At 38.7% G+C, this 18,284-nt stretch overlaps 1 protein-coding gene across 4 annotated transcripts in view; it reads left to right on the forward strand.

Moving 5' to 3' along the window:
* The first annotated feature begins 1,354 nt into the window (after positions 1-1,354).
* EPS8 (epidermal growth factor receptor pathway substrate 8) overlaps positions 1,355-18,284 on the forward strand; it is a 193,466-nt gene continuing 176,536 nt past the window's right edge. Inside the window, exon 1 of one of the 4 annotated variants that reach the window (XM_032646849.1) lies at positions 1,355-1,644. The gene's annotated coding sequence lies outside the window, so the exon portion shown is untranslated. The remainder of the gene's footprint in view (positions 1,645-18,284) is intronic. The other 3 variants (XM_032646850.1, XM_032646844.1, XM_032646847.1) reach the window with 3 other exon arrangements.

Below are 18,284 nucleotides of genomic sequence, written 5' to 3' on the forward strand. Positions count from 1 at the left end.
CACAAACTTTAGAGTTAAGCAACCCTGGATTTTAATTCTGGCATCAGCATTGGCTTTGGCAAAAGGAATGAAACATCTGAGCTTCATTTTCCTGCTAAATAGGTATAACAAGGCTCATCTCATTTTAAGGATTAGAAATAATAATATAAAAATGGCTTAGTTCCTGGCATAGGTACTCAATGAAAAATAATTATACATAATATTGATAAAAATAGAGATTTCCAACAATGGAAAAGTTTAAGTGGTTGATGGTGTAGTGGAAACATTGGAGAGAGGATTTCTACTTAAGATAGCAGACTAAGGTCTGTTCCAACTTTTAGGATAATGGTTTTATTTCCCATCTTGGTTTGAAATCTCTCTTTCCCCTGACTGTGCTTCTCCCATGCTTCACAAAACAAGCAGGTCCAATCTACTTTAACCAAGTTTATTTTATAGATTTTCATTGATTTCTGAGAGTCAAGTGACCTTAAAGAAGTTAGAAAGGAGGGGGTCATAGCTATGACAAAGCTGGAGTTTCAAGAAGAAGCAAATGCAATGTTACAGATGGAAGGACTTCTCACTTAGTGGCACCGGGGGCTACTGGGGGGAGAAGAAGATTATAAAGGTTGGTTAGGTCACGAGAGGCATTATGTGAAAGAAGCCTCCACTACTTCAGACCACATCAGGCTCTTGGTAAGAGCTGCGAGAAAAATAGGATCCAAGGCAGTCGTGCGATGCGGGCGAGGCAGGTCTGGGCTTGCTGCTTGCAGGTAAGGACCGGTAGTTTCGAGACTCCCCGGGACCGAATGGAGGCCCTTGGGTGCCACCAGTTTAAGGCATGAGTTGAGGAGATTAAAAAAAAAAAAAAAAAAAAAGGAAGCGACAAAAGGGGAAAAATAGGTGGGAGGGTCCCAGCAGGAAGACCAAGGCTGGAGGGTCTTTGGGTGCTGCAGGTTTACTGCCCGCAGGTTAGTGGCCACGAATTGCACACTAAGACCCGGGGCGCTGTATCTGGCGCGCTCCCTCCGCCCGGAGCATCCACTCTTGCCCGGGGCAAACCTCTCCTCGCGCTCTACTTCTCACGCCTCCCAGCTGCTAGTGGGTCCTGCTAGGGCACTTCTGGAAACCCGTCGGCGGCTCAGAACTTCGGTCCGACTTCGATCGCGGCCTTGATAACTCGGCACGTTGCCTTGCCCTCTCTCCTACCTTCCCTCACCCGCCCACCCGGCCCCACTGGCCAGTTCTCCTCCAGCGCTGCGGTCGACCAGATGCTCCGCGCCTCGGCTGCCGCCAAAACCCGGAAAGCGGAGTAGCTCCCGGCCGCGCGGCGCGCGCTCGCGGGCTCGCTCCTCGAGATGTACTGGGCATGCGCGGCGCGCGGCCGGCTTGGGCGAGCGGGTGAGCTGGCGGGCAGCTCCAGAGTTCCCCGGCGGCGGCGGCGGCGGCGGCGGCAGCGGCGGGCCAGGCGTTCTAGCCGAGCGCGAGGCCGGCGCTGAGCTCGCCCCGGTGACCGCGTCTCCTCGGCCGGACGCAGACGGCGGCTGGGCGGCTCGCGGAGGATTGGGAGGGCGCGGTCCGGGTCGGGGGCTTTCTCCCGGCCGCCTCCCGCCGGGTTTGGGTTCGAGGCGCCTCCGGGGAAGCCGCGGCCCCGAGGGCAGATCCGAGGTAAGAGCTCCTCTGCGAAAGGCGCCCGCTGGGGTCCGGCGGCTCGGACTCTCCCTCGATTTTCAAAATCCGCCTTTGTGTGCCGGGATGGAGTGGTGCCAGGCGCCGCGTCCGTCTTCATTCACTTTGACTGCTTTCAACTGGTGTCGGGAGCCAGGTGTGCGAGGGCGCTGCCGCCGAAGTGCGTTCGCGGGCGGGTCCCGGGGCGCTCGGAGCCGGTGCCGACCCTCGGTCGCCCGCCGCGCCCGGGGCTCCTGCACGGTGGGCAGAGAAGATGCACACCGTCCTTGTCATATTTCCCGGTAACCTGAGCTTCCGCAGATACACCTGCGCTTCTCTGGTCGGTGGGGAGACTCCAGAACGACTATTCTTCTCCTGGTTTGTCTTAGACTTGGGGTTTCGAGAGCTACCCTCCCCACCCCCAAATGGGGGGGGTCTTTTCCAATTGACACTTTGCACCAAGGTCCCACCATCGTATACCCCCTCAAATTTCGAGAGAGCTTGTTGTTTGTGCATAGATGTCCCTCTTAATTCCTGGTGACTTTCCTTTCGTAGCGGGCTCCACTCCTCTCACCATTTTACTTTTGGGGAGACAGCCCTTCTGGTGTCTTTGTCACTGAATGCCTTTGGAGTGGATTTCCAAGACCCTGCCCGCCCCTCCTATGCTCTCACTTTCTACTTTCCTTTCAAGGACTACCTGTATGCAGAATCTTGGCACGGATTGTTCCCTTCCTTTGCACTGTTTCTCAAATCCTTCTTTCCCCGTAGTACCCGTTGCATCGCTGGACTCTCTTTGGGGGTAGGATGCTGTATTAGGTATTAGGAATTGAAATCCATAGACATCAAGAGCGGTAGAGCATTAGGAATTGGAATCCACCTTTACAAAACATATTTCAATGACATGTATTCTAGCTTTAATTTTTAAGGTTTCAGTTCTCACCTCAGTTAATAAGAGGAATAGCTAATGTCTTAAGAGTTCAGATAAAACTTGGTTTCAGAGGCATGTGACTAGTTTGATTTTGGCTTTATTTTTTTGGGAGATAGAAGAATTAGGATTCCCAGAAAGCTTCTTTATATACATATATCAAAGTAACTGTTGTGTATTGCTTCTAATTTATTTCAATTGAAAGGATATTATTCTTCTACAGCGACTTGGGCTTTGGAAAGTGTGAACTAGTAATTTAGATCATGTGGTCATTGAAAATTAAAGTCAATGTCATCCTTTCTCACCTAGTATAGATTTTCTAGGAATTGGAGTTTTCTAGACATATTACTATAGTTCTTTCTTAAGTTGCTGGTGTGGAAAATTTTTGGTCATGGGTTCACATTTTTAATTACCAATTTGAAAAATAACCCACTTTATAGACTTGCCACGTAAAGGGTAGGGTAGAATGTATTACAAATGTAATAACATTTTATAGAATGCCTTTAGTGCAGAATTCAGAGATTAATACTTTTAAAAATTCCCCAAGTCATTCTCTTCACAGCAGAAAAAAAGAAAAGGAGGAGAGTTAACTTGCTTTTAATTCCACTGTTGTGAGATAACCACTGTTCACAATATTTGGTACATTCTCTTTGTAATCTTTTTTTTCTCTCACTTTCCAGTGTCATTGACTATCATTATATAGTAATTTTCAGTCTTTTATTAATACCAGGGGAATACTTTAAGTTGTATTCAGAGTGAAGATTCTCAAAATGGTTTATTCTTATTTGTTCCCTATTGGGAATCTAATGCTGAATTTTGACCACTTTGCTTGCTTCTGATCAGATGTAAAGATTTCATTTTGTTTTCATCTCTAGCTTTTCCTGCTTTCAATTTTTAAATATTTGCTGATACTTTTTAGTTTGCTAGACTTTGCCTGTTTTGGTTGCTGTTCACAGTTTTGAGGAGTACTGGTCAGGTGTTTTATTGAATGTCCTCTATAGGCATTCCTCTAATATTGTTCTCCTCATCAGACTGAGGTTTTGGGTTTTTGAGGGGAAGATCACAGAGGTAAAGTGCTACTTTTATCACATAATATAAAGGGTCCATACTATCCAACATGATTTATCACTGTTGATATTTATCTTGATCACCTGGCTACAGTAGTATTAGTTTTCTGCACTGAAAACTTACTCTTTTTCTTTCTTTTAATGCTTTTTCTTAGAAGGAAGTCACTGTGAGCAACCCATACTTAAGGAGTGGAGAGTTATGCTTCTCCTCCTTGAGGGTGGAGTGTTTATATAAGTTTTGGGGAATTCTTTTGAATGGCAGATTTGTCTTTTTCCCTATTTATTAATTTACTCAATCATTTGCTTATATTGGTCTGGCCTCCTGGATATATATTTATACTTTGGGTTATAATCCAATACTACTTTATTTTGTTCCTCAAATTGTTTCAGCTTTGGCCATTGGGAGCTCTTTCAGTTGGTTCCTGTCCTCCTTTGACATATCTCCATTAATGTAAGTTTTTTAAAAGATCACTTCCTTACTTTCTAGCATTAAAAGATGCTCCAGGATTATCTTGTATATTTCCATTTCCTGCCCCAGCCCTAGAGTCAGCCAGAAAGAATCTCGTTCATCTTCTTGGGAAATGGTGTTGGAAGCCAAGAAAGATCTGGGTTCTAGGTATTCTTGTTGCTACTGAGGTGTCATTACTTCTAGGCCCTCTCATCTAACAGCAGGAAAAACATATGTGTGTATACAAACCCCTGTATGTACTCTTACAGGGGTACATGTTTCTCTTTATAACCATGTGTATCTATTTTAAGGTAAATATGAGTTCATAACGGTTGCCTCTTACTCTACCTAATCCATTACCACCTATATCATCCTGGATTCCTCCCCTTGCTTATCTGTAAACTCATTCTAATAGGGAGAAGAAACCTGGCTTCCACCACCTGCCATCCATTTACTTAATTGTTCAAACCCATTATATGTGTATAGTGGTATCAAAATTGTTAACCTGTGCTCCCTTCACAAAGAGGGGCAACAGCTTTATCAACTAGAGTACATTGCTTATGTGTAGTACATTTTATAGATTTTTAGATTATATAGATTTTTAGATTTTATAGATTCCAATTAGTCTTACAGATTCCATTCCTTTTCCTCCTATTCCTTTCATGACGTTGTTGCACACATGTATGATACAGGTAGATACTTTTGTCACAATCTACATTCTATTTTGGGATCCCCAGACCTTCTACATGATTTTTTAAAAATTTGTGTATGTTATTTCACTCTTTGTCCTGTGACGTTCTGTGAGTTTTGACAAATGAGCAATTTCATGTATCTATTATCATACAGAATAATTTCAACAGATTATTAAATCTTCTGTGTTTCACATATCACTCCCTTAACCCCCTTCCCCCGGGAACCCCTGATTTTTTTTAGTCTCCATAGTTTTGCCTTTTCTGGACATCATATAATTAGAATCATATAGCCTTCTCTGACTTCTTTCACTTAGTAATGTGCATTGAAGGTTCATTCATGTTTTCTTGTAGTTTGATAGCTCATTTCTTTTTATCATGTAATAATATTACATTGTATGGATGTATCACAGTTTGTGTATCTATTCATCTATTGAAGGATATCTTACTTGCCTCTGGTTTTTGGCCGCTATGAGTAAAGCTGCAATGAAAATTCATGGGTAAATTTTTATATGGACATAAGTTTCCAGATCAGTTGGGTAAATACCTAGGAACATGATTGCTGGATCATATGGTAAGATTCTGGTTGGCTTTGTAACATATTGCCAATCTGTTTTCCAGAGTGGCTGTACCATTTTGCATTCCCACCAACAGTGAATGCAAGCTCCTGTTGCTCCTCATCCTTGCCAACATTTGGTATTGTCAGTTTTTTTTATTTTATCCATTCTAATAAGTATACAGTAATATCTTATTGCTTTAATTTGCCCTTTCCATGACATTTAATGTTAATCATCTTTTCATATGCTATTTTCCATTTCTTTGGTGAGATGTCTGTTCTGAACTTTTGCCCACTTTTAATAGGGTTGTCTGTTTTCCTATTTTTGAGTTTTGAGAATTCTTTATATATTTTTGGTACAAGCACTTTATCAGATATTTGTTTTGCAAATATATTTTTCCAGTCTGGCTTGTCTTTTTGTTTTCTTAATAGTGTCTTTACACAGCAAATGTTTTTAATTGTAATAAAGGCCAACTTATCAATTTCATGGATAAGCTTTTGGTGCTGTATTTAAAAATTCATTTTCAGACTCTAGACCACCTAGATTTTATCCTGCTTTCCTGCCCCTAGAAGTTTTTTAGTTTTACATTTATATCTGTGACCCATTTGAGTTATTTTTTGTGAAAAGTGTACAAAAAGACACTTTTCACTTTTTGTGAAAAGGTAAGTGTCTAGATTCACTTTTTTGTCCATGGACTTTGAGTTGTACCGGTAGCAAATTAATGTGATTTTTAAGTCAAGTAGATTATATATTAGGTTTAGGATGGAAAGGAAAGTGTTTTTATTTGATTTTTTTTACATGTTTTGTGAAATTGCTTAAAAGAAACAGTTGAGAAATGATTTGGAAACCAAAATGTAATACTGCATAGACTATATGCTGAGATTGATTCCTGGACATTGTATATAATTCATTTCCTTCTTCCTCACTAAATCAGAGATTCTCCTTTGTGGAAAATAGAATTGTTAATACAGAGTAACATATGTCAGTTATTTCAGATCTAATCGTAGAAATAATTAATAAAGCTTTATTTTTCACAAAAAAAGATCTGAAATAAGAGATTTACAGGGTGTGTGCCGAGAAGAGGCAGATGATATACACACCATATAGAAACTTGAGACTTAACTGGTTTTGAATCTTATCCCATACCACTCCTCTTGCCTTTTTTCAAGTACCTTTCTTTTGGTCAACACTTTGTGTTGTTGATATTGGGGCCAGAAGTATTGTTAAATTACAATTAGAACCAATACCTTTCAGGAAGCATCTAGAGAGATCAGACATCATAAAACTAGCATCTTTGGGGCTTCCCTGGTGGTGCAGTGGTCCCCGATGCAGGGGACACGGCTTCGTACCCCGGTCCGGGAAGATCACACATGCCGCGGAGCGGCTGGGCCTGTGAGCCATGGCCGCTGAGCCTGCGCATCCGGAGCCTGTGCTCCGTAGCGGGAGAGGCCACAACAGTGAGAGGCCCGCGTACCGCAAAAAATACCCCAAAAAAAACAACAAAAAAACTTTGGTATGGGAGGCATTATATACATTATCTCTTTTAACTCTTACAAGAGCTCTTTAAGGCAGATCCCCTTATTTCCATATTACAGGTAAGAAATAGGCTCAGAAAGATAAAATGACTTGTCCATGGTCCACATGGGGAGAGAGGGACAGAGTTGGGATGGAAATCCTGATCTTTCTGACTCCAAAACCCATGTTCTTTTCGCTTTGCTATGCTATCTCTAGTAAATGAAAAAGTGCTAAGATAGTATTAATATGTCTTTGATTTTATTCTTTTCTTTAACACTGTACACTACTTAAATGACTACTGATCTAATCGAGAATGGCTCAGAAGATTGTGTTTTTGAGATCCATGGAGATTCTTTTAACTTTTTTTTTCTGTTGACTGATCTACATCCCACTGACCCAGAGGTATGAGGTATTGGAACATGTTTATAAAGAACGGAGTGCCTTTAAAGAGAGGAAGTTGTGGAGGATTAGGAAAAATAGAACAAGCAATGGTAGCATTAGCTAGTTGTTTATCCCTTTGCCTCTCTGAATTATAAGTTTCTTGAGGGCAGGGAATTGAGTCTCAATGATCTTGAAGCACAGCACATCACATGTGCTATGCACTCACAAACTGTTTGCTGGATGAAATCAGCACTATATATACTTTTTACAGAAGTTCGTTTAGAATGTTTAGAAGGGGATGAATTTTTCTCCACACAGGAAGTTGAACGTAATTACATTTCATTTATTCATTCATTCATCATTTTTTTTTTTTAACATCTTTATTGGGGTATAATTGCTTTACAATGGTGTGTTAGTTTCTGCTTTATAACAAAGTGAATCAGCTATACATATACATATGCTCCCATGTGTCTTCCCTCTTGCATCTCCCTCCCTCCCACTCTCCCCATCCCACCCCTCCAGGCTGTCCCAAAGCCCCGAGCTAAAATCCCTGTGCATTCATCATTTATTGAGCATTTGTTGAGTATCTGTTCTGTGCCAGACACTGGAGACACAGAGGCGAATAAGACAGGATCTCTGCTTTTTGTCATCAGGGAACCCAGAGAATGGAGGCAACCAGACAACCATTTCAGTAGAGTGTGGAGCTAAATGGAGTATGTATTAAACAAACAAATAAGCAATGGACTTTGCAATCAGAGAGACCTCTGCCTCAGTTTTCTTATCTAAGAAGTGGAAACAATAGCAGTACCTACTTGACACAGTTTTTGGGAGTAGATTAAGTGAAAAAGAGAAAAAAATGTTCATGTTTATCTTTATATCTCAGTGCATAGGAGAAGGGAGAGGCTCACGGTGGTTGAGGGAGTCAGAAAAGTCTTTACTGGGGACGTGACCCTTGACTTTTTTTAAAATAAATTTATTTATGTATTTACTTTTGGCTGCGTTGGGTCTTTGTTGCTGCATGCGGGCTTTCTCTAGTTGTGGTGAGCAGGGGCTACTCTTCGTTGTGGTGCGTGGGCTTCTCATTGCGGTGGCTTCTCTTGTTGCAGAGCATGGGCTCCAGGCACACGGGCTTCAGTAGTTGTGGCTCGCAGGCTCAGTAGTTGTGGTGCACAGGCTTAGTTGCTCCGTGGCATGTGGGATCTTCCCGGACCAGGGATCAAACCAGCGTCCCCTGCATTGGCAGGCGGATTCTCAACCACTGAGCCACCAGGGAAGCCCTGACCCTTGACTTTTATAGGATAAATTTTGAGGTCAAGAATGAGAGTATGAGTTGGGACTCCAGGGCATTCCACGCAGAAAGATAAATAAATGTGAAGTGTGCAGAATGGGTGGGCATGATGAGAATGGTGGGGAATTCTGCGTGTTTTCACAGACGGAGCCTCCAGGATTATTAGAAAGAACTGAATAAGCAGTTATTTTTCATTTTTGTAAGTAACAATACAATAGTCATTACACTGGAGTAGGAGAGAATAAAGGTACCAAACCTGTTTGAAGAACTGCACGAATCCCTTCTACTAATCATGTGACTTTCTGAATGTAGTCCTTTATGTAGCAGGTAAATTCTTGTGTTCTTTTTCAGTCCTGTGGCACTCAAGTGATTTTATTAAGAAAGAGCACTTGTGTGTTTGGGTGAAATCAGAGGTTCTCTCTCAAACCATATTTTTTTAAATTTTAATTTAATTTTTTTTTAAATTGAAGTATAGTTGATTTACAATGTTGTGTTAGTTTCTGTGTACAGTAAAGTGATTCAGTTATATATACATATATATGTGTGTGTGTGTGTGTGTGTGTGTGTATATATGTATGTATATACTTTTCCATCATGGTTTATTGAACCATTCTTATATTTAGTAGCATAGAAACATAAGAATCTAATATCCCACAAAGGCAGTATCTAGTCCTATTTGAGCCAATCCAGAATTCTAAGAACCATGAACAGTTTCTCAACAGAACCTGAAACATAATACTTAGGAACGTTCTAAAATAATCTGTTAAGTGAATGAATTATGTGCTTGATAAGAGGTCGGAGTTTTGTAGTTGAAAATTGTGTTTTTAATATAAGGAGAAAAAAAGGGGAAAAAAAGATCAATAGAAGGAAGAGAAGTTTATATTTAAGTAGAGGGAAAAAGATATTTTCAAAGTCCTCTGTTGAAGACTATTGATATGAATTTCATTTGATTTAGAAGATCCTTTATTAGCACCATTAGAGTATTACTTCTCTATCACCATTAGAATATTATTCCTTATCCTAGAAATACATGCATATTATTGATATATTTATTGGTTTAATGCAACAATAGAATGTTTCCAGTGTCTGAAATATAACGTTTGTGATCATTAAACACTGTAATTTTTTTCTGTGGATTCTAATATTTATAATGTTTTGGAATATTGTAATTGTTTCTAATATTTTTCATTAGAAAATAAATGTTTAAAAAAGTATAAGCAGCAAAACAAATCCATAAAGAAAAATACGGATGAAATTTGTCACTTTTGAGATGACATTGAACACAATTTAGTTTTCTACAATAATTTTGACATTTGAAGTTAATGGTAATCTTAGACATGAACAGATAATAAGACGGTTTTAAGTATGTTGATTTTTAAATTTTAAGAAAGATATACTTGTGATGAAAGAGAAAGAAGATACATTTAACTTTCATATGTGGGAGAAAACAGAACATTATTGTAGCTATATAGATTTTTTCCCCCAAATAAGCGTGCTAATCTTGTTTGTGTGTGTGTGTGTATGTGTAATCTCCAGTTTCTCTTTCCAGTATGTTTTAAAAACTTTAACTGTTTTATGAACAACTGTATATTGGGATTTAGAATTATTACTTTTTAATTCAGAAATATTAATTTATAAACCCTATCTTTAGGTTGATTTGTCTTCTTATTTTAGTGTATTTATCTACATTGTCAGAACTTCTGATGGAAGTCTGTTGAGATTGTGTACTGTGGCTAGGTTATGTATTTTTTACATCTCAGGATCCTTTTAGTCGAGAGGGAACATTAATTTTGTTGGTAGTTCTTTTATTTAGCTCTTTTGTGGGGCCTTGTTATACTCTGAATAATTTAAAAGCAATGGAATCCTTTCTGTGATAAAAATCTAGTCATTAGGCCAAATCTTGTAGCATTATTCACATGATACTCATGCATGTAAAGGTGTGGAATTAATATGTATGCCTGAAGGATGTATATTAAAGAGGGTGTATTTTTAATTATTGAGGAAAATAACCCTCTAAAGATTTTAATGTGTATGAACTCACAGATTTGCTTAAAGTCTTATCTCTTCTGTTTTTAAGTGAATGAGCCATGAGAGTCAACCCTGAACAGTAATGTGTAAAGAATAATATAAAAACATTTATAACTTCATTTAAATGTAGGAATAATTAGTCCTCTGTTTTTTTTGTACATTAGTATATTTGCTATCTTTATAGAATTATAGGAGAAATTAAGGGTTTAAAGTACCATTTCTTCTTTTTCTGTTATTTTACATTTTCATATATTTCTTAATGCAAATGACTGAAATAAAAGTTTCAGCACCATTTATTAAAACATCTATGCACTTCACCGTATTTCACATTTTTCACCTTAATCCTCAAGATTTTCCATGGTCTCATGAAGGAAATAGTCTTATAAAAATCTTGAAGCAGATAAATGACCATGTGGGTTTTCCCTTGACACTCCTTCTCCATCCTGCTTCCCTCCTTCCTGCTTTATCCCATCCTCCAGCCCCAGTGTTCGACCTCTTTTTTCAGCGCCCAAATGACGTTAGCTGAAAAATGTATCTTTCATAACTTTGCTATCTTTCCAGTTACAATTTGAACTCTTTCTCACTGCCTGGTGAGATCTCAGCTGTGGAGAGTGAAATCTGAATAAAGGAGACATTCATGGTGGTTATGACATTGAAGGTTAAGTTTAGGCTGCTGGAGAGTTTGAAACAAAGGAGTGATTGAAGCCCTCATCACCTTCATCTTACTTGGGTAGTAAGTAAATTATTTTGGAAGTAAAGTCTCATTATGAAGATAATGAAATCTTGTCCAGACTAAGTACATTCACAGTGACTGACTTCAGCTGGAATGACTCTTAACACCATTCAGTTTTTGTACAAATTAGAAATGATCCACCATAGTTTTGTGTGTATATTAGAATATATGCTAGTGACTTTTTTTTTTTTAACATTTTGTTTTGTAGGAGCCCCTTAACAGTGTAGGGAATTTTAGAATTTGAATTCAAATATTTGTCAAGTAAATTTGTATAATATAAAAAACTTTTATATGGAATAGTCCATGGTCTTCTAAAGGGTCTTCAAATAGGAATAAACGTTTCCTCATCTTGGGACTTCCCTGGTGGCCCGTGGTTAAGACTGTGCCCTTCCACTCCAGGGGGCACGGGTTGGATCTCTGGTGAGGGAACTAAGATCCCGCATGTGCAGCACGGTGGGGGAGTTTCCTCATCTTGCCTCCAAAGCCTCCCCTCCCACACCTTACCTATATCTGTTACCTAGAGTTATTTCCATTTTCTCTCTTTCCCAGGCAGTTGGAATATTTGAAGTATGATTTTTGTGAGCTATCACTGTACTACAAAGTAGAAGGCCTGAGAATATGGTATAATTTAGCCCAGTGGCTACCGATTATATATTGTGTTATATTTATGGTTTTCAAAGGCATTTATATGATTAACCTAAAAGATTCCAAACTAATGGATTAAGTGGTAAAATGATCAGGAAAACTGGTGGTGGTAGATTCTGATAGATAATAGAAATAGTTTGGCAGTAACAAAAGTAGAAATGCTAAAATTTCCCAAGAATCTATAGGCTGTTTTTACCACCACTGTGCTGTTCATGAACTACATATGGGGAACTTAGATTATATATACTGTAAAGAACAATGTATTGTTTGTTAGAAGTATATGTTAACTATTTATTCAGTAAATAAACATAAAATAAAGTTGGGTTCTGAACTGTCCCTGTTCTTGCAAGATTCAACAGCCAGATCTTTCTGGCTAACACTGATTTCATTAGGCTAATGTGGACATTCATTGGATTTTGGATATTAGGTGTAATGTAACAAATGTTTGCTGTCCACAGAGGTGGGTTTAGTTCTGTGATCCTGAGAGAGCGGATATAAATTTGCGGGGAAGCTTTTAAGATGAGATAGCTGGTCTAAACCTGCTGGGTTTTCCTCCCTTCCAAAGGAGCATGCGAGTGTGTAGAATTTTGCAAGGAGTTGATTTGAGAACTTGACTTAATTTTAAAGGCAAAAGACACTAATTATTATTATTTTTTTTCTGAAAGAACTTTTAAAAGCTTCTAGCTGTGATCACCTTAGCTTCCTATTTCCCCCTTACTCTTACTAAGTTTCTGTTACTGCTGTCAGCTATAGCAATTACTGGGAAGGATAATACTGGGGTAAAATTTCCTTTAAAAGGAAAATTATGGAAGAGGGATGTGTACAATATGCATGTTTACAAAATGCATATTGAATACAATAAAGTACATACTGGAAGGTCTTTTGTACGTGAGGGTGAGTTTTGTTAGTTGTTGTGGTGATAGATCTTGTTTGATTCATTTCAGTTTTCTCCAGTGATCCTTTTGTGGTATGCATATACGAGATAGTTAAGTGAGATTAAGGATTTGGCTAAACCGTTAGCAGGTACATTGGCTTAATTCAACCCAGTCTAGTTTCTTGATCAAACAGTTCTGGACATATTCAGCTTTATTTAATAGAAAATAATTTTGTTTCATTTAGTGAAAGTTATCTGTCAATAAAGAAATATTTAAAAAGTGCCTGTATTACTAAATAATAATAATAATTACTGTAATTAATAAGACAGACAAGGTTGCTATCCTTACTGAGTCCACAGTGTCAGAAACCTAGATTAGAAGAAGCATAAAAAACTTAAAAGAAGCATCAGATTCTAAGTAAATGGTCAAAAATGTGGAAAATAAAGAATAACCTTTCTGGCTTCTCCCTCCCTCCCGTCCTTCTTCTCTTTCCTTTCCCTTCCCTCTTTTTCATTTCTAAGAGAGTGAAGATATTCACATTTTGTGTTATATTTTTCAACACATCCTGATATTGTGGATTTATAAAATAACTCCATTTCCAAATTACGTATGATTTTACAGTCATCCCTCAAAAGAACATTTGTTATTTGTAAACAGCTGTGGGAAAAATTATGGTATACCAGAACTCCCTTTGAAAGATTTTCAACTGTTAAGGTCAACTTAAGATCAGAACAGACAAGTATGGTTTGTATTAGGTTTATACACACTGCTCAGTATTTTTTTTCTTGGAAATGTTTAGGAATGAAGAAGGCATTATTCATAAAATGAAGTCATACTAAAGACCTCAGGCTGGTTGTAAAGTGGTAAACTTTAGAGATGGGGAAATATGTGTTATCGTGAATTTGGAATGTGTGTAACTTTAAGACCATCATCTGAAGCAACGCTGCCTTTGTATTTGACTTGCAAGAAAGAAAGATGGGGACTCCTCCTCCTCTAGTGGAGCCCAGTACTTCCTAACACACCTCTCAAATTACACACCGCTGAAATGATCCCCACAATGTGTTTGGCTCATGTGTTTCTTGTTAGGGACTATGAATGAAAGATTCATAACTATCTATTTCAAAAAACGTCTTTATTTGCATTACAAAGAGCTTGCTTGGAACAGGATCAAGAATTGTTTTTAAACTGTAAGTCAGCATGTATGGGTTGGGCCATGATTGACACTGGACCTTTAAAAAAATAATTTCTATGCACAAAGAAGGTTCTGAATAAATATTTATCAGACCATCAATTACTACGGTGACTGTAGAAGGATAAGAGTACCTGAGTTTTCCCACATTCTTAGTGATTTGGATCAAATATTTTTGTAGCTATTATAGAAAGCCCTGCTAACCTTTCCCTTATCTTTCCTACCGGGTGGTATATGACAGGATCACAGAAAGGAGTAGGATGTCATACAAACTTGCCAGACACATAATTAGAGTCCCCGTGGCAACCTTGTGACCTGATTTTCCAAGCCCTGTCTACCTCACTGGAGAGTTATAGCTGTATACTCTTAGCTTAAAGAACTCTTGGCTTGTATACAAGTTGGGGGGTTGGGAAGAAGGAGGGAAGGGTAGATATATAAATCCATTTCTGCGGTTTTGCCAAATCTGTAATATAGAAGCACTTTTGTTCTAAAAGGAAACTTAATTCATTATTTCCTCATTTTGGCTATTCCTCCTTATATGTTAACAAATCACTACCAAACAAATCACTACCAGAGGAGCTTATTTATTTTTTTTAATTGATGGCATACTAAAAGTTCGTTATTTTTGAACTCTTCTCCTTAAAGGAAAAGGTAAAACGCGAATGTATTGGTTAGACGTGGTGTAATCATTTCCATGCTTTTCTTTTGTCGTAAATTAGTTTGTGCGTTTCTGGTAGCAGTTCCTAAACTATCCAAATAAAATGAGGCTGTGTTTCTCTCACTCGGCAAATATTTATGAATACAAGAAGTTTGTTATGTGATACTAAAGTCACATAAGATTTCCAGCCTTCGTTGTACATTTTCTAAGTTGTTACTGCAAACATGAGAATTTTAGATATCAACGTGAGTCAGTTTTGTTTGGTTACACACCGACTTCTAATTGCCCTCTTGCCTCTACATATGCTCACTAGATATGGATAGGAACTTCTTTTTCTCACAGCATGTATATAGTTCATGTCGTACGCTATGTTGAAATATCTTGTGTGGAGATTATTTGCTGGAATGATAGAACTGATGCAGATTTAGGTCAGCTGTACTTATTTAAATCACACTGTTTTCGTTTGACAAGTACTTGTACCTAAATACTTACTTGCTTCTACCATATCATGTCTCTCTTCCCCCTCCTAACATTTTCTTACCTCTCTCTAGCATTTCTTGAAGGGGCTCATAAACCCAGTTCTAAAATATTTCATGCATCTCCCATTAACAGGTAATTGGTCCCATGCCTATCTTTAATCCCCAACTGCACTGAGGTATCTCATTCATTTGCCTTCTTCCTCTGGGGATGATTGACGTTCTTTAACCTCATGACTGCCTTCTGATTTTCAACTTAGACCAAATGGTAGTCAGAGAATCATTAATAATCAAAATTAATAACATTGGAATGTAATTTTAATAATTTAGGCCTCTCTAGCTTATAAAGTGTATTATGGAGTCAGTTTAAACTGTTGTTCTTCTCTCACATGTATGTGTCTGAGTCAGAGTGTTTATATAGTAAGCTCTTGGAGTGCATGTGTCTCTTGGTGTGGTATTATGCGTAGCTAGAAACTATTCTCTTCATGGCCTCTTGCTGCTGCCTTTCTGTCTTGTTCCCAGCTAAGATTCTTGACAAGAAGCTTATACCCGATGTTTCCCCTTCCTCACTTTCCCTACATTAGTCAGCCCACTTTAGTCTGGTGCCTAAGCTCATGTCTCTAGGTTATTTGTAATCTTCTAAAGGCCAAACCAAAAGGAAAACATTTAGTTTTTATCATACTTGGTTTTGCTGTAGCTGTTAGGGGTCATGGATTGTGTTTTGTTCACTACTGAATTTTTTATCACCTAGAGTTTCTAGTACTCTGTAGGTTGTCTATTTGTTGAATGAATATATGTTTGCAATGATCAGTGTTTTGTCTTGGTTTTTCCCAAAGAATGTTCTCTTCCTTTGGCTCCCATGGTGCTATTCTTTCCTGCTTTCCTTTGTTACCCATCTGCACTTAGATGTTAATTCAGAAGCTCAGCTCCTTGGAGTTTAATAGGTATCTAAAAGTTGTTCCAAAGTGGTAATCTTCTCAAGTAAGTTCTAGCATCATCTGTTGGTAGCAGGGAGAGCCAGCACTGTTTTTTGGGGCAGGGGGTGGTTCTCAGTTCATGGTTTTGTTCATAATCTAGATACTCACAAGTTGAGAAGTTTCTGAATTTTCTGGGATTCTTTTCTCAGCCTTCATCTAATTTCATGTTTCATTATCTTCCAAGGTAACTTCTGTCACTCACATTGTTTCAACTAGAACATTGACTCTCAATTCTTTATCTCCTCTGATTGCTGTTCTCCTGAGCTCGGGCCCTTTAGTTCTGGCTGTACCTGAATGTTGCACAGGCACCTTGGCCTTCACATAGCCTCAGATACATTGTTGCCTTTTTCCTAACCCAGCTTCCTTCTATTCTTTTCCCGTTTCTCTAAATGGAGCCACTATTACCCAGATGATAACATCAGGGCTCTGTGAATCTTTCTGGACTCTTTACTCCGCCTTAACCATCGCTCAGGGCACTCCCTTCTTCCCTATCCTGACAGCTAATCATATTTTTATGTTGTTTAAAACTCCTCATTGTTTCCCCGTGTGTTCGTTACATAGTCCAGGTCCGCCTCGTATAGCACACAACGAAGGAAGGCCCTGTGACACAGCTCCTGCTTTCCTTCCAGGCCTCCCTCTTTGATTGCTGAGCCCCACAAATGCCCTAACAATCGCAGTTCCTGGAATACACTCAGCTTCACTCTTCCATGCCTTTGCTCACACTGTTTCCTCTGCCTGGGTTCCCTCTCTGTCATCCTCATCAGCTTGTCTGTATCATTTTAGATCTGGCCTAAAGATCACTTTCCCAGAAAAAAAGTCCTTTCTTTGTGCGGGGGTAGTATCCTATACTTACTCTAAAGTAGTAATTATGTTGTGTTTTATGGCTTATTTACTTTTCTCTCCAGCCAGTCTGAACACTTACAGGTGGAGGATGTGTCGGAATAATCTTTGTCTTTCTTGTGCCTTAGCACAACGCTGGATGCTCAGTATGCACTCAGTTTTTGTTTCAATACATATTCAATGAATAAATGCATAAAATGCTTTGTGGTGTTAATGAGATTCTCTTCTACATGTAAACAAAGTGTGATGGAAAAACTGAGCAGGATTCATTTATTCGCTGTTTGACCATTTTACCTGCTTTCTTTCCCAGAGCGTTCTGGAGGTGGAGTTGTGAGGAAGATCGTTTGTTTACAGTATCATTCTACTTCCCTTTCTCTTGTCCTTAGTCCATTTATTGCACCATAGATGCCTCAAGGTTGTCCTCCAGCTGCCCAAGGCATGTCACTGTGACCATTTTTCTACCCTTGTGAAATTTACCGTTCAAGTTATGTCTGGCTGGAGAGCCTGTAATTTATAGATAAAATGCTGGGATTAGACCAGTATGGAAAATTTTAATACTGAACCTTTTGCTTCTTTCTTATGCACCCTTCCTAATCTCCCTTTCAACGAAAAGAAGACCTACAGTATTTGCCAGTGAGAGATCAGTACCCAACCAAAACAGCTATCTGGAGGTGACTTATTTTGTATCTTAGTTACTTAAGAAATATCAGTTAGTTAAGAAAAAGTAGCCTGTGGGTAATCAAAGTAGATGATAAAGAATATGAAGATATTAGATATATGAGAAATTTAGAGATTGTGTAGTACAGCTGTCTCATTTTATTGATGAAGAAGGTGAAACCATGACATGTCAAATGATTTGTCCTAAGTCACACAACTAATTTATTGCAGAATTAGTCCTGAAATCTAAGCGCCCTAAGCCTTCATATGACTGTACTTTCATAAGCCTGATGCTCTCTTGAATTTGGTCAGGAAGCTGAAAATTCATTTATTCCAAATGTTTATCAGCTGTCTTTTTTTTTTAAACTAGATATAGTGCCAGGCACTGGGGTTACAGGTGGTAATAAGGTGGCCCTCCATGGCTGGAACTAAATCATGGAGTGAGGAGGCATTAAAAATTATTAAAATGATATAAATCGTAGACCAATCTACTTAAGTCACCGGTATGATACTTGGCCTGTATTTAAAGCTTCTTTATTAAACTCTTAGAAAGAACTGGCTTAGCTTTTTTTCCAATCCCAGAGCAAAAATGAAGAAAGAAATTAGAAGGTGATGATGAGGTTCTAGAAAGGTATATAAACAATAATGTGAAGCTGATAAGCTGGGAAGAAAGAGAAACACACACACACACA

The sequence above is a fragment of the Phocoena sinus genome, chromosome 10 (assembly GCF_008692025.1).
Source record: "Phocoena sinus isolate mPhoSin1 chromosome 10, mPhoSin1.pri, whole genome shotgun sequence".
Lineage (NCBI taxonomy): Eukaryota > Metazoa > Chordata > Mammalia > Artiodactyla > Phocoenidae > Phocoena > Phocoena sinus.